This window comes from Seriola lalandi, unplaced genomic scaffold (genome assembly GCF_002814215.2).
Source record: "Seriola lalandi dorsalis isolate HSWRI2012SDOR001 ecotype SW California unplaced genomic scaffold, Sedor1 jcf7180002054767, whole genome shotgun sequence".
Lineage (NCBI taxonomy): Eukaryota > Metazoa > Chordata > Actinopteri > Carangiformes > Carangidae > Seriola > Seriola lalandi.
Window position 1 is genome coordinate 1,478,549 of NW_019525320.1, and position 16,206 is coordinate 1,494,754.

Genomic DNA, 16,206 nt, shown 5'->3' on the forward strand with positions numbered 1-16,206 from the left:
TGCTGCTTCCTTGCGTACATATGCTACGAATGTGCTTGTAAGTGAACATAAATCTTAAATTGGAGGGGATTTTCTGTAATATTTACTGCAGTAGCCGTTGCATTCAGTTGTAGCTGGAGTCAAATGCCACTAAGTCCTGCAGTCGAAGCCAAGGTTACCAATGCTGTTACTAAAGACCAGATGTGTAGAGGTAGGTGTGGAATTGAATAGGACAGCGGTGTAGCCCATTCTCCTTCATCACCATTTCCGCATTTCTAGGAGGAGAAATTGGACCCGATGCAATGATGCACATGACATCTCTGTGATTGCTGCATGTGTGTGTCTATTCGGGAATGTGTGAGTGTAACTGAAATGGGTCAGGGGATGCGAGAAATGACACATAGCAGCACCTCGGACTGTGTCCCTCTCGCTCTTCTCTGCGCTCTGACAGTCTGATGGTAGTGTGTTATTTCTTACAGGTGGTTGGGCGTGGCTGTCTGAGCTGTTGAACATGTGTCAGAGTCCAGGTGGGGAGAGACACAATGTAATTATCCCTGTGAAACGCTATCCATGTAACACAAACACTACGCACATGTGTACTGGCAGTTACAGGGGCTGATGCTAATTTATTGTGGTGAGCTGTACTATTTTAAGTGTTCCATTCTGCAGACCTAGAGGGACAACAACAGTGGGAGCAAAGCCAAAGGGACGTGGAGAAGCGATGGTTTGGCTTATTTTTTATTTTTTTGCTATTGCAGAATTAGTCTCAGATTGAAAGAGTAGAAAAATCAGAACTGTGGTGTGGAGCTTTTTACTGTGGTGGGTGTGCCATGGCCAGGGCACCTCAGGGAGCAATGCCTGTTTGCTTAAGCACTGCTGGACACTTTTATTACTCAGCTGGCTTGTGCAGCCATAGAGACATCATTTCATGTAGCCATTGCATCTCACTCAAAATACACTTTTTTTTAAAGGATGGATTCACAATTTTTATGCTTCCGAGCTGACGACAGCCATGCCCCCTCCGTACGTACAGCCTATTGTCGTGAACACGATTTCTCAGTAACGCCTCTAGGGAATTTCTTCAAATTTGGTAAAATTGTTCACTTGGACTCAAGGATGAAGTGATTAGAATTTGGTGGTCAAAGGTCAAGGTCACTATGACTGCAGAAAATAAGTTTTTGCTCATAACTCCATAATTTATACGCTAATTAAAACACAATTTAACACAAATGTCTAATAGGATTAAACGATGAAGTGATGACATTTTATATGCAAATGGTCAGAGGTCAACTTCACTGTGATATCATAACATTCTGCAAAAACACATTTCTGACCATTATTCAATGCTGTAACAAGGGGACGTGAGATTGTGATCACATTTCCTGCAAATTTCAATGGTTGGCAGAGGCAGACAACCGTGAGGTGGTAATTCTGGTTCAAGTCAGTCTTAAAAGAATAGTCAGGTGAATACCATGAATACTGATTACATTGTTGTAATCGTTCCACCAAATGAGCTTCCAGTGGAAGTGGCAGACGACAAAATCCATCCAGCTAAAGCTGATGTATATGAGGCTTCAGCACCCTGAGTTAGACAAATCATGTGATTATCTTCTTTTAAGTACAAATATTTCTCTTTTGTTACCATCCCTCTGCTGAAGCTCAGCAAGGAAACAGTGTCCAGGAAAACAGAGCGGGAAATTTGTACTGAAAACACTAAAACTGTTATTATACCCACTTGAGTTGTGTAACTCAGACTTTAGCACAAAATGAGGAATGTGGATTGTGTTCTCCATCACTTCTATTGGAATCTCATTAAGAAGAGATCTCTCTCAAAATAGTATGAACAGGAGGAAAACATGAATGTTCATGTGGGCATGTGAGTGTTGTTTGAAGACAGACTTCAAAAAATGCGAACCTATTCTTTAAGATTTGAATGCAATAGTTTAAATATCATAATCTCTCATCATTAATCACTTTAATCATTTACATCATTTATCAATAGTTATATTTTAACCTAAAGTGTTTATGTGTTAAGTGATAATTATAAGGAATTACCTAAAAATCTCATAGGATACCAAATCTACTAGGCAATGTCCATTTCATGTGTAGGGACCATTTGGGTTGACTTCTCCTTCAGCGAGGTAAGTGCACTGAGACGGCTGTCACCTGTCATTACAGCAAACTGGAGGAGAGATGTGGGGTATGCCAGTTAAACAGAACTACTCAAAGATGTGGGGTAATGTGAGTGATGGTTGAAAGTCACAGTCTGTGACCTGAGAAAGCTCCTACTAAACATCAGCACATGACCTTGCTTGGGAGGCCTGAATTCTTTCAGCCCTAAGCCGATAGTATTCCCAGCACCGCCTAGACAAAATGGACCACGTTCACACACAAACCTCCACAAACACACCCACCCACCCCAATATTTCAGTCACTTGTAGTCTCACTAAATCACATTTTCACAGGTTATCTCAGAAAAACAAACTATCAGCATCTATTTTTTTCCAGCCTTCATATCAACAAGATGTTTGGAATAGAATATCATGAGTTTTAGTTTTCTTAGTTTAATGAACCAGAGTTGAAAAGTGACCTTTAACTTAGCCAGTACATTAATATTCCACATCACAGACTTTCATAACTCAGAGTGAGGACAGGTTTACATACATTACAGCCCCAGCTCCTCTGTATACTCGGCTATCATAACAAAGGGAATTTGCCTAGCCAGCGCATCATGACCGGTTGCATTAATCCCACAGCAAAACTAAATGTTAAGCTGTAGCGCTTAGCACTGTCAGTGTGGATGACTCTATCAGTGCTTGTTTAATGGGTACAGTATGTTTAGGCAGTAAATATCACAAAACTATGAGTAGCTTTGTCAAAACTAATGAGGATTATTTACTCTCTATCTGCGCACAGAGCCAGACTTCTGTCGCTTTCTACGATGCTTATTTATGATCTGCAGTATCTCCCTTTGAGTTTTACTGGCGGGGCCTTCCAAAGTGTCACACAGAGCACTCCAAAAGGTTGTTAAAGGTTCAAGATGGCTGCTCAAGGAGTGTCGGTGGTTTTAGTCAGAGAGAAAAATGTACATGTTTAGGGGTTTGCAGCGCTCCAGAGGCCTTTTATAGTTCAGAGAATTCTCAGGAATCACAACTGACTCAAATGTCCTAACTGTTTTTCACTTAACTGTGTCTCTGGCCTCCCTCTCCTGTCAAGACTGCCTATAGCCTCTTTTATTCCATCCTTCCCTCCCTCGCTCCGTCTCACCCACACGGCTCCACCACACCCCTCACCTCTCTACCCTGAGGCTGAAATAGTGGGTATTTCCCCCCAGAAAACATTCGCCCTCGCCTCTTCTCTGATTATCCCCCTTCCCGCTCCTATCACCGCTCTGGAACATGCCTGCTGGCAGTATGGGACCCCACAGACGGGTGTGTTTACTGCACACACAAACACAGACACACAAAAAATAAACCTCTCCGTTTGATCTGACGTGCACATTTGTTTAAGGAATCAGAAACGCAGCATCATTAACACCATGCGGAAGTCATCATTGTGTTCATTTAATCTCTCTCTCCCTTTTTTTTTTTTCCATCTCACCTCTGAGAGAACAATGTCACTTTTTGGCATCTTTTTTTTTTCATGTTTCTTCACCCTTTGCTCTCACACACTGACACAGAGGTCACGCTGAGGTGGAGATCACTAGCAGACCACCAGGCATTGTGAAAACCTCCCTCTTTATCCCCAGCGTATATTCTATGTGTCTCATGTCCTGGGGCTATACTGACCCTAGGAGCACCGACAGACTCAGCCAATAACATGATTGGTTCTTCCTGAGACCGGACTTAACTAGTATTAAGCAGCACATTGCAGCTGTGCCAGCACAAACACACTGACTCCACTTGATATCAATCTCGACTTTGTCATTCATTTTGTCACCCCATTTTGCATTTGGTTTACTGACGAGAACTAAAAAAAAAAATAGGCAGTATCTATCTATCTATCTATGATGTGCGAGAAAGAGGCACACATCTAATAAAGAGAGAATAAACCGCAAAACAAAATCAGTTATCCCTCGTCCAAGTGGGATAGATGAATAAATGAACACATTGTTAACATTGGATGGGCAGGGGCTCTAATGTTTGATGACCAAACACAAATCTTAGCTGACTGTGTAAATCTCCGTCTGAACTTGCCCACCTCAAATACTTGTAGCTACTGAATAGACATTATTATCAGATTTTGTTGACACAAGTGTCCTGCGCACACACACGCACACGTGCACACACACACACACACACAGATGCAGGTTCACGAGCAAACACACACGGATCCACACGCAGGCACAGATACACGCACCAACACACACCTACGTAAAGGTGAGCCTGTTTTTCCTTGAGAGCAGATTGAGATCTGAAGGATCACATTTATTTTCTTAACTGGTTCAAGTGATCCTAAATAGATCTGAGATGACCAAAGCAGACCAAACCAAATCATTTTAAATCCAAAGCTCCAGCTTCATTGTCTCTGTGCCCATTTATAGCAAGCACACACATACACACACACACACACACACACACACACACACACACACACACACACACACACACACACAGAGACACAGACACAGATTTTACTCCCTGGTCTACGTAAATATTAGGGTCACGTCCAAAAATCTCTATTGCTATGCTCAGTAATCTGCCTTTTCTTATTCATGTGTGTTACACTAATCAGACAGGAATTTATAAAATGTGAAGTGCAGTTTCTATTGTCTGTAGTCTGTCAAATTTTTGTGTTCATTCTTTGCTTTTCAGAATCAGTTTTTATACTTTAGAAACACAAGAACAGGACAAAAAAAAAAAAAGAAGATGCTTCTGTGTATCCATCCTGGTGTGGTAAGGGGGGCAAATCAGTTAACAGAGGGAAATGGACTACGGGCAATAAAGAACAGATGGAGAAACGGTGAGTCTGTGGGCAGTAAGGGAGAGGAAGAGACATGTTGGGTCAGGAGTGAGGGCTGATGGGTCACTGGAGTTGGTCTCATCTTGAGAAGACATCAGGATGAGGGTGGAGCATTAATAGCACTCTAGATTACAAAGGAGTGGTGACCGCATGAATGAGAACAGCAGTATTTTTTTTTTTTTATGATATGCAAACACACAAACACAAATGTGAAAAGGAAGAGAGCGAGGCAGACTAGAGGAAACACTTGCGGCGATTAAAAATTTGTTTCCATAACACTGCTGTTTGTGCACAGTAGGACTTTGACCAGTTGTCTGGCTCTCTGTCCCTCTTTTCCCAACATTCAGGAACAAGGTCTTGACTCCAGCCCACACTGTATCTCCTGCGCGGAAACTTTCCTCCCCTTATGAAACACAAATATGAATTATGACATCATGTCAGACATGTCTTTTTCCCACATTTGTGTGTGTGTGTGTGTATTTCTGTTTCACATGCGCTAAGAACGAAAGAAAAAAGAAAGCACAAGAGAAAGTTTTTCATTATAAACTTGTTTCCATGAATGCAGCGCCTCTGCATGTATTGCAGGGTACTCGGTCAAACCTTCAAAGCAAAGTGAATGCCACCATGCACCCACAACCCCCCACCACCACCACCACCACCACCACCACCACCAAGGCTTCCACCCTCCCTCCCATACCCGCATGAGAGTGCACCACAGCCAGGCTTGCATCCACTTGGAATGGGGGTGAGAGGCTGTTACCGTGTCAGTCGACATGGCCTCTTATCAGACCATCAGGCTACCCTCAGATTCTCTTTCCAGATGGAGGTGAGATAGGGCCTCAGAGGCCCGGACCCCCGCAGACACTGAGAGCATGGAGGCCTCCCCTGATCTCCTACCTGATGGAGGTGCTTTAATGTGGGCTCGGGTTTCACTTGTCTCCCCTGTCTGGTAGGGCCTGCGCTGGTGTCAGGATGCAGGCGCGTTCAGGTTCTCCTCGGCCTGGTTTCTGACGGGCCACCGCTGCTCCATTTCAAAGTTTAGCACCAGGTCAGGTTGTTGTTATGGGACACAAGCTCACAGAGGGTCCCCACACTGTCTTCATTGTGAAAAATAGTTGGGTGGTGGGTTGTATACACAGCACTCACAGGCAGGACTTTGACGCACATGCAGCTGGCCCACAGTAGAGCTCTCGACATCCCTCTCAGTAACGTAAACACTGCCACTCTTATGTGCACAGAGCGAGAGGAAAGGAGAAGGAATACTGTGATAAGACAAAAAAAAAAAAAAAGCTTGAAGGAATAAATGAGTGAGATTAGTCAGAAAGGAACTTCTGAGCGCTGAGACAGATCAAGAGAGAGCAGGGAGGGGGGGAGGAATTTGGGAGCAGATAGATAGAATTCCATGCACCTTTTATTGTTGTTGCGCAAACCTGTATTTTGGACCTGCGTGAACATTATGCACTTTTAACAACATAGTTTCTATTTCACCTCGAGGCTTTTAAGTGATAGATGAATATTTGAACATGTCCTGCCAATAACACTTTTTTTTTTTTTTCCACTCTCATTCTCTGATGTGAGCGCCTTTGTATTTCTTAGAGTGTGAATTTTCATGCTCACGTACTGATTTTTATTCAAGCGTACATCTGTAGATGTAAAGTGCGAGCGAGGAGGCCTGTTTCTGTGCGCGCAAACTATGTCAAAACAGCCTTCACATTAGGAGTAGGTGCTGCAGATTCCACCCGTATCATTTGTACATTGGCACACCTTGGCTGGACCCGGGGAACTCACCACCATTCCGCTGAGAGCCCTCCATCATTCCTCACAGGATTAGAGACAAAAAAAAAAAAAAAAAAAAAAAGACAGAAAGGGAGAGGGAGAAAGTTTCATGGAGGGATTGCTCTTTTACTTTTCGTTGCTGGCAGAGACTTGACCATAATTTAGCTGAAATAATAGAAGTTTTAAAATTGCTAGCAGTGTCTCCCTCTGTTTCTCTCCCTCTCTGTCTCTGTCAATTTCAAACCAGATGTCAATTTTTAGGAGACACAAGGAGTCGATGTTCAGTGGTGAAGCAGCGTTTGAAGAAGAAGAAGAAGAAGGCTCAGAAATGGCACATGTGAAGCATATACAGTGTCTGGCTCGCTAACAGATGTACGCTTCCTCTCCATGGGGGTTTAATGAGTTTGATACATGAGATATATTTTTTTTCATCAACAGTCAACTCCACCTAGTGGTGTTTGTACTGAACAGATTTCTGGCTGCAGCGAGGAATGAGCTGTTAGAAGGGAAACAGTACACCAGCAATTGTTTATCTGCACTGAGTCACTTTACACTGAGACTGCTGGGAAAGGGAAGATCAATACTAAGCTTTTTGATGTGAATCCCTCAAAAGCTACAAACTGTGCAGATAATGTTGCCTCCGAGATCCGACTCAATTCCTCGGTGGCGTAAGGCTGTCCATTGTGGGAGAGCAGTTGTAGACTGTGTTAGTGGGTCTCTCCGGCACCTCTTGGCCTGGCATCTGTGAGGCTTGCTCACACTTGCTTTCACCCAGCATGTGTTTGCTCAGATGAAGGAAATTATGTAATTAGCCTGTGAGGGATTGTTTTCTTTCACTCTTTACCCCCCCCCCTCTCTCTCTTGCTCTCTGCCTTTACCCCTCTGTCTTTCTTTCCTTCCCTCTTCTCTTTCGCGCTCACTGTCTCTCTTTCTAGACCTGTGACAGCAGGAGATGGTTCCAATTTAATCCGAACCACACCCTAACTCACCTCCTTCATTAATTGCCAGGGACCATCAGTGGAAGAAAATGAGTGCCTGTCATACAGATCCATCTTTAGATGTTGAAGAGCAGCTTTGTTGCACATCAAAGGGGGGAGTTTCAGAGGTGTATGAGGGAGTGGAAATGGAGGCTTTGGGTGTGCGGGGTGTTGTGTCAGGGTGGGTTTTTGGTTGGGTCGGGTTGTGTGTGCTAGGAGATGGGCGCAGGGGTACACACGGGTAGTAGTGGAGGGGGGGGAACCTGGCATTTTGCTCTCTAATTCCAGCCAGCCTGGAGGCCTGGAGCGCTAAGAAGGGCCTCACTGTTGCTCTCTGGATCAGCCAGGTATTGCTTACATAAAAAGCAAGTGAAAACAGCTGTAGGGATAATTAGCTTGATTCTCCATTACATGCCATGAGGGCCAATAACTAAAAAATGGAGTTTTGTTTGGGTTAGAGCTGCAGCCCCAACCAGGAGGAAGTTGTAAAAGTCAGGCAGAAAAAAAGAAAGAGAGGGAAAAAAGGAGAAACGTAGGGAAGAAAGAGCGAGCTCTTGAAACAATTGTTGCAGAGGAGATGTTCTCTCTTCCTGGGACGGCTTGATGTAGACCATATTTTTTAAGGGTTTTAAAAGGCTATGGTTTCAGAATGATTGGATGGGAATGTGTGCCATCCACATGTTTTTACCCATCTAATGTAATGTGAGTTTTTGGTCCATGGGAATGTGTGACTTCAGATCAGTGAATTGGAACTGGACCAAACTTTTAAGTGCTCTTTATAACATTTGTTTCCTCGCAATGGAAATGCTGTGTGATATTTCAACCACCACTGTGCACATGTTGAGTCACCATTACACCATAGGCTCTGCGTTCAATAAATCAGACATATGATAAGAGCGGTGATTTGTTTTGTCTTTGTTTTCATTGCGAGGCATTTTGTCAAAACTGCTTCTCTCCTGACCTTCTTTTCCGAGGTTAAATAGACCGTCCGCTCATGAAACATGATATTTTCTGTCACATGCTAGGCCTGCATTCACGAAGCATCTCAGCACAAAGGAATATGTACGGCTGTTTAAACGCAATAGTGAGAAAGTCAGCTCAGCCGTTAGCTGTCAGGGTGAATCTCTGTACCGGTAATTGAATTTGGTGTGTTTCTCTTTTTTCTGTTGGAGTGAAAGAACACCAACTACAGGGTAATTCCAAGCAAAAGAGCGGCAACATTGGTGATCCAAAAACTCTGCAAGGATCCATTTAACAGGCAGTTTACATTAGTGGCACTTTAACACAAGAAGGGATTTCAGTCGCTCACATCCACACTCTCAGGCTTGATATGCAAACTTCAGGACAAAGACAGACAGATGGACAGGGAGACAGACGAGTAGGTTTTGAAAAAAATACAGGTAGAATAACTAATATAAGCACCTTACAGTTTTGGATCACCTGTTCACTTACCAGGACTTCGACAAGGTACATTGTGTATGTAGATACGCAATACTGGCCTTAACAACAACATACATTGTTTAATTAACACTGGGGTAAATGGTAAATGGTTTTTTAACTTCACCTAGACCTCTGTTTCTGCAGCAGGCAATTGAACATTTTGATAAGTCAGTAATTTTCCTGCCTCCAGACGCCGGGCTGAAGCAGTATTAATATGAGAAAGTGTTCACCCTGTCTGATCCCACCATCAAACACAGAGTGGAGGAGTGGGGAGGGGGATGAGGGTTATACAGGGAGTAGAAGATAGGAATGGCTGATTGGAGTTAAAAAGAGATGATGGCAAAAGGAAATGATTTTTTTTTTTTGCCATTTAAAGGAATGCACTGATGTGGCAGCAAAATTTCGGTTTAAAAGGAGGGAAGCCATCATGAGAGTCAGAAATTTCTAAATTCCTGCGTGCCTTTAGCTTTTTCCCCCTCTCACTGAACCTACTTTATGTGAAGTGGCTCAGTTTGATAATGGAAGGGATGCGTCTGATCTGTTGGAGAGAATGTCAAGTGTTAATGTTTCAGTTTTATCAGTAGCCGTTCCTGTGAAGATTCAGGTCAGGGTTTGGATATTACAGTGCAGTTTATCACATTCCGACCCATGCAGTCCTCTTGCCGCCGGACTGCTGCTCATCGCCGCTGTCTGTTTAATAAATGGAAACACACACACACACACACCCATGTGCGTTTACCACTTTGTGTCAAATGTCCTTGTGTGCATCGCTGCCTAAAGAATCATCTACAAGTCTTTTTTTATGTCACATGTCATTCCAATACTGGGTAAAACATCCAACGGAAAAAGCTGAATTGTCTGGACACAAACAGTCGGAGCAGCTGGTTTAATTGCAGTTGTTTTCAGTCATATTCCACTGGTTTCAATTTTTTTCTTTGAATCAGTTACAGAATCTGTGACGAGTGCTTCCTCAGCCAGCTGCAGTTTACACTTACACTAAACAAAAGTATCTCATTGTGAACTGTTGTATATATGTAGCTGGCTTTTTTTTGCTGCCTTTAGTAGCTGATGATGCAGAAAATTGTGGACAATGACCTTTGAGCTGAAAAGGCTTCAAGCAGCCAGTCAGAGCCATTTGTGCTCGCTAAATTATCCAGAGCGTGGTTCTCGTTTTCCTGACTGATATAATGTGCTTTGCTTTGTCACATGTTTCTAAATCGAGCGTAATCACGACCACAAATGCAGCACTTCAAAACTCAGGAACATAAAAATTCCTTATGATTTTAACATTCTGTCACAACATGCTGACATGTAAAATAATCACTGACCGATAAGCGTACACACATCCATGACCACATAGCGACACGCGCTTCCTCATTAACCAGCGCGAGCATAGGCGTCACACGTGAGTTTGTGTAGTGAATGCGTCTGTTGTGTAGCGGTAGTGAGGTGTTGACAGAGAAGAAAGAGGAGCGGTCTTCAAACACACCCACAGGCAGGTCGTGCTCTCCATTATGCCCTGCCGGGGGCCATATTTGTTGATTCTCTGGCCCCCAAATCATTAATTTAAGTGCAGACGACGGCGAAGAAACCTGAGAATGGCGTCCAACATGCACACACACACAAATTCACACGCAAGCATGTACATGCGCGGACACACATTTGGTCACATTTACACACAAGTAGTCTTAAGTGCACACACACACACACACACACACACACACACACACACACCCTGTGTTGCATAACAAATGATGGCACTTTAATTGCTGTGCCTGTTTATTTACTCCTGGATGTAATGGATGGTCCTTCTTTGCCGGGTAGCCAATCAGTGTGAGACAGGAAGAGTGTGAGCAAGCCCTGCACAACTGGACACATTCCTTACAATCAGACATTTCTCTGTACACACAACACACTCTAACCTAAGATGCTACTATTAAAGACCTGATTTTTTTGGGTCAGACCAAATCCTTTTCTACCGCAGAAAATTCCCGAACTTTACCTGTGTAGAATTAAAGTTCTTTCACCATACCATCTACTGAGTGACTGATGATAACGTCTTCCGTTATTGGTAGTTATTTTGGGGCCTGTTTGCTCAGCCAATGAGGCGCCCCCAGCATGCCAGACATACATCATTGTTTCTTTCTTTTTTTTCACAACCTAACCCTCAGGAAAGAAGTGAGTTGTTGCTGACTGCTGTGCAGCCTGAATAACAGACACATTCCGATAGTTTTTTTTTTTTCTTCTTTTTTTTTTTATTAATGAGCACTTGATGTTTGGGCTGCTGCCAACTGCATTTAGAGCATTCTTAAGGAGCTGCGGAGACTCTCCAGACAGTTAGGGGAAGAAAATGGTCAAGCTATAGCTAAGGAAAAACAAAATATCTACACTGGACCTGAGTGTTTCGGTTCTCTTTGTCCATTACCAGGCTGTGTAATTCTATGATGTAACCTTTTAGGAGATGACCAAGGAAATTGAAAACAACTTAAGATCCTTGGCTAGATAATGCATCTTCATATCCCTGTGTGGATTTCAGCATTTGTTTTTCATTCTTTGTGGTTGACCTCTCATACTGATTATTTTTTCTCAATGTTTCTTTCCACAGCTGCTCGTGGAGCCACGTACCAAGAGGTTTTGAGAGCTTCAACTGGCCCACACCTCCCCAGCATCCTGACCGCCATATGAACAGATATACACACTCCCGCTATTTAAATGTATTGTGGTCAAGTCCAGTGTTCAGTCGCTCAGAAATTTGAATGTCACCTTCACTGACATGCACAGTGGCCCACTGAGGACCCACAGCCCGCTGTGGGTGAATGTCCCCCAACAGAGCATCAGCCATCAGTGCGCAGCTTCAAGGTATTGGCAAGCGGTCCACTGCCTTGATTTCCCTCGCTGTTTCCAATAGACTGGGAGCTGGATTCATTTTACAGTACCACGGTGCTACAGAGCTCTGGCTTCACATCAACCGACAATAACCACTTTTGACTACTAGTGTGGCTAAGGCTGAGCCAGTGGAACTAGCCGTAAACCCATGCCAATTCCTGACTGGTTAATGATGGCATGAATGTGCTTACTTCTGCAGCTAAATATCAGACTTTTGTAAATATCACAACATGGACCTCAAAATCCACAATCCACAAGAGACCTTCTCGATGTACCGTGCCAAAGGAGACATCCCTGTCTGCTGAAACAAATTACTGAAAAGGGGACTGCATCATCTGAATCATTTGGGCTAACCACCTAGTCACTCATATGTCTGACTATCTCCCATTTCCTCCAGAGAGATCAACAAGAAAAAGCAAATTTCTGCTTGAAGATGCCTCCCCCCCAAAAAAACAAACAAACAAACAAACAAAAAAAAACACAAAACTGTTTGGAGGATCAACTTACACCTTCTCTAAAAATCAGGACCTTAATTAACAGGGGAGGAAACACAGCTGACCTGAAATCAGCCAGATTACTGTAAGAACAGTGTGTTTATACATTTCTCCTTGTGTTCTTTTAGCCTGCTGTGCGTTTGTTTAATGAACCGATATCATGTTCTGTTTGCTTTTCTACATCCGAAACAGTTTTGAGTGCCACTCTTCTTCTTCTTCTTTTTTTTTTTTGAAGTTGTAACAGCTGTGTGTGACTTACTGCACTGATGAGTGATGTATTATTTTGTTGTCTGTTTATTGATCCTGTGAATCTGAGTGGCTCATCTGTTTATAATGAAGTGACTTGCATTTGAAAGCACTGTGTTATTACTTTTTTTTCACTGTACTGGAGGTGGATCTGAGGTGGCGATTATGTACAGTATTGTTGTGTTTTGATTCAACAGCTTAACAGTGTTTCCATTTGGCCCTTACCTAATATGTACAGTTTTTGTACAGTGTGTGTGTGCGTGTGTGTGTGTGTGTGTGTGTGTGTGTGTGTGTGTGTGTGTGCATGTGTGTGTGTGTGTGTCTGTCTGTGTGTGTGGTTTTGTGCTGCTCTCATGATTGTGATGACTGTGAAAGTTTGGGGGGGAACAGTATTCACCCTGACTTGTTCCACAGTGTTTTGCAGTGGTCAGCTTGTCTCTGTTGTTTGAATAAAAGTTGTTTTCACAAGAACTACAACATGTGTTTTATCAGAAAGACAATAATGTGAACATTGACATTGTCAGTGTTATTGGTAAATTTGAGTGCAACAATGGGTATTTTCACAAGATTAAAGTTTCACCGCCACTAATGGCAACTACAACAATAGACTCTTGCACTGCCCAAGAAAGAATTCTTCCCAGTTTTCATGGTCTACCAATTCTCTCTCTCTCTCTCTCTCTCTCTCCCCCTCCCTCTCTCTCTCTCTCTCTCTCTCTCTCTCCCTCCCTCTCTCTCTCTCCCTCCCTCTCTCATAAACTCAGCCAGATGTTGCCCAGTTTTCTTCCTAGGGGAACGTGGGAGGATGGAGGAATGGGGTGGATGGAGGAGGAGGGAGGGGGGTATTGAGGCATGGTGAGGGAGCGAGTGGGGATCATGAAATGTGGCACAGAGCAATGTTTTCAAGCAAAGCGTCTCTCTTTTGATGCTGCCGCAGCCTCTCCCAGCATCCACCACGGCGACATTAGCTGGGAGCAGAACCCAACGCCGGATTCGCTGGCACCTCACACTCAGGCCTGCTGCAGGTATTCACACAGTCACATGGAAAGGGTTTCAATCCTGAAGGAGATGCAGGCTTTGAGAAAAAAAAAAAAGTGACATGCATTCAGACAAAGTGGTGTTTTGCACAAAAGCATCTTAAACCATTTTGAAGGCTGTGGTTTTCATTTTTCTGTTTGACTTTTTTCTCTGTTTAGGAGTTTAAAATTAAGTTTTTATGTACAATTTTCTTCTTTTTATACACTAATACAAATTAGACTATTTAAACTTTTGCATTAAAACTACACAGTGTATATAAAAGTAAATTCAGCCTGTTTCAGTGCTATAAAAAGCCACAAAAGCTGGAAGCCAAATTAACCACCTTTTATCACATATACTGCCAATGTAGGGTTGAGGGACTGATAATTCTTTTAAATGAGTTCTGCAGCAGAACTTGAGCAGATTGATTGCGCACTTGACTGAGGACTTCTTCCCTCCCTCTGCCACCTGAGGGGAGTCTTTTTTTGCAGCCAGATATCCAGGTGACTGTCCCCTTCTATTATTTTTTTTATTAGAATTGTTGTAGCTCTTTTGCTGACTGTTATTCTATCTCCATTTCCTCAATCCAAATGAAATTCTGCCCAGCGCAACTGAAAATAACACCGCTTTCACCCTTAAGTGCCTTTACTGTGTGTGTTTGTGTGTGTGCGTGTGTGCGCGCGCGCGGACTGAGAGTCCACAGTGACACTACAGTGAAACTATTAAACACTTTGCCCTCTTGACACTCATCATCGGGTTCACTTGAAGAATATCGAACTGTTAGGCGACGGATTCCTGCGGCGTGTTTTGAGATAATGTACCATAAAATAATAATTACCGTAATGACCGTAATGCTCGCAGGCCTTCAGGTGATGAGAGCAGCCTGTATAAGCACACGATATGGACCTGCTTGTCTTGATTTTACTTTGAGTGGTAACTCGATCTGCTGCCAGTGAAAATCCTAACTTTGCTCTGGTATGGATAGGGTAATAGCCTCGGGTGCTTTATAAGTTTATTTTAGGTAATAGAGACGCTTGTTTTGTTACAGCCTGTTCCGCCCTTCTCTCTTTCTCTTTCTCTCTCTCTCTCTCTCTCTCTCCACAATTTTACCTAACACTCAAATTCCTCGCTTCTTCAAAGTTGGTGACTGGCAGAAGAAAAAAGGGATTGGAGGAGAAATGTGAAGCGCATGCGCCATCTGAAGGTTTTGCGCTGCGCATCCATGCTGCAGTGTGCTAGTTTGTGAGAGGAGGCGACTGAAGCAGGTGAGTGAGAGAGAGAGAGAGAGAGAGAGAGAAGAGAGAGGGAGGGATAGTCGGCAATACTTTTCTGCACTTCAACACACACAGACACACACATACGGTGTGGGAAGAAGACAGACTTGGAGCCTCAGCAAAGCCGCTGTTGTTCACACGCTGTGCTCTTTTCCTCCCCCTGGCACCGTGCGCGCTCGCCAAGCCGCACTGTTTGGAGATAGTCCGCGCGGAAAGTTTTTTGGAGCATACTGTCTGGAGCCGATTAATTGTTGCATCTGTTTTTTTTTTTCTCCATTTTTTTCTTCTGTTTTCTTTTTTTTTTGCGTGCCGGACGACTTTACTGTTTTGCATGTGAAGACTTTTAACTGGAGCTGAGGAATTGTCAAAGTGTTTTTTTTTTTGTTGCACAGAATGGAAGGTAAATTGACATGTCGTTTGTGGCGAGGATCGCCGTGTGGATCTTTCCGCAGGTAAAACGCGCTATGACCTGAGCGCGTGTGAGCGGCTGGATTTAATGTTCTTGACAACATTTGACGTGTTTTTTGGTTTGATAGAGTTTTAGCAATAATCTGGAGCAGTCGTCACTCGGACAGGGACTATAAAAGTAGGCCGCTTTCAATTAGAAGAGAATCGACTAAAGTACATGCGACGTTTCCGCCAGCTGCACTTTGGGTTGCCGTAGATGGGTTTTATTTGTTAATAGTTACCGCAAAGTCACACACTGACTCGTTAAAGCAACTGATCCGTTTTCCTCACACTGTCTTTGGACATTTTATACATCTCGCTGCCTCCTTCCAGCCCTCTAAGCTGCTTGGCGCACGGAGCGCATTCACTGATTTCTTGGGCGTCCGTGTTCACCAAAACACCAAACCTGAAGAACTCTTAGCTTTAGCACTTCACTTCCTTCACCCCCAAACGAAGCACTTTTCCAAGAGATCGGGATAAAGCGACGAGACTTGTCTTCACTACAGAGCGGAAAGGGAAATCTTAAATCCACCTGGCCTGCACTGGGATTATTGGTTTGATATCGTCTGCAGAAAGTGGATTAGCCTGCAACTTCTAACGGGCTGTGCTCCCTGGTGAGTAGCCTACAGGTCTTCTGGTTCACTCAGCTTCCCATGCAGCCGCACTTAAACTCTGGATAATGTGTGTTTTGTGTAGACCCTCTTTTTTTTT

At 43.5% G+C, this 16,206-nt stretch overlaps 2 protein-coding genes across 2 annotated transcripts in view; both read left to right on the top strand.

Moving 5' to 3' along the window:
* LOC111669049 (ERC protein 2) overlaps window positions 1–13,231 on the top strand; it is a 147,464-nt gene extending 134,233 nt beyond the window's left edge. The window contains exon 19 of the mRNA XM_087179000.1: window positions 11,740–13,231. The gene's annotated coding sequence lies outside the window, so the exon portion shown is untranslated. The remainder of the gene's footprint in view (window positions 1–11,739) is intronic.
* Window positions 13,232–15,022: 1,791 nt separating this feature from the next.
* LOC111669056 (protein Wnt-5a-like) overlaps window positions 15,023–16,206 on the top strand; it is a 13,052-nt gene continuing 11,868 nt past the window's right edge. The window contains exon 1 of the mRNA XM_023425276.2: window positions 15,023–16,109. The gene's annotated coding sequence lies outside the window, so the exon portion shown is untranslated. The remainder of the gene's footprint in view (window positions 16,110–16,206) is intronic.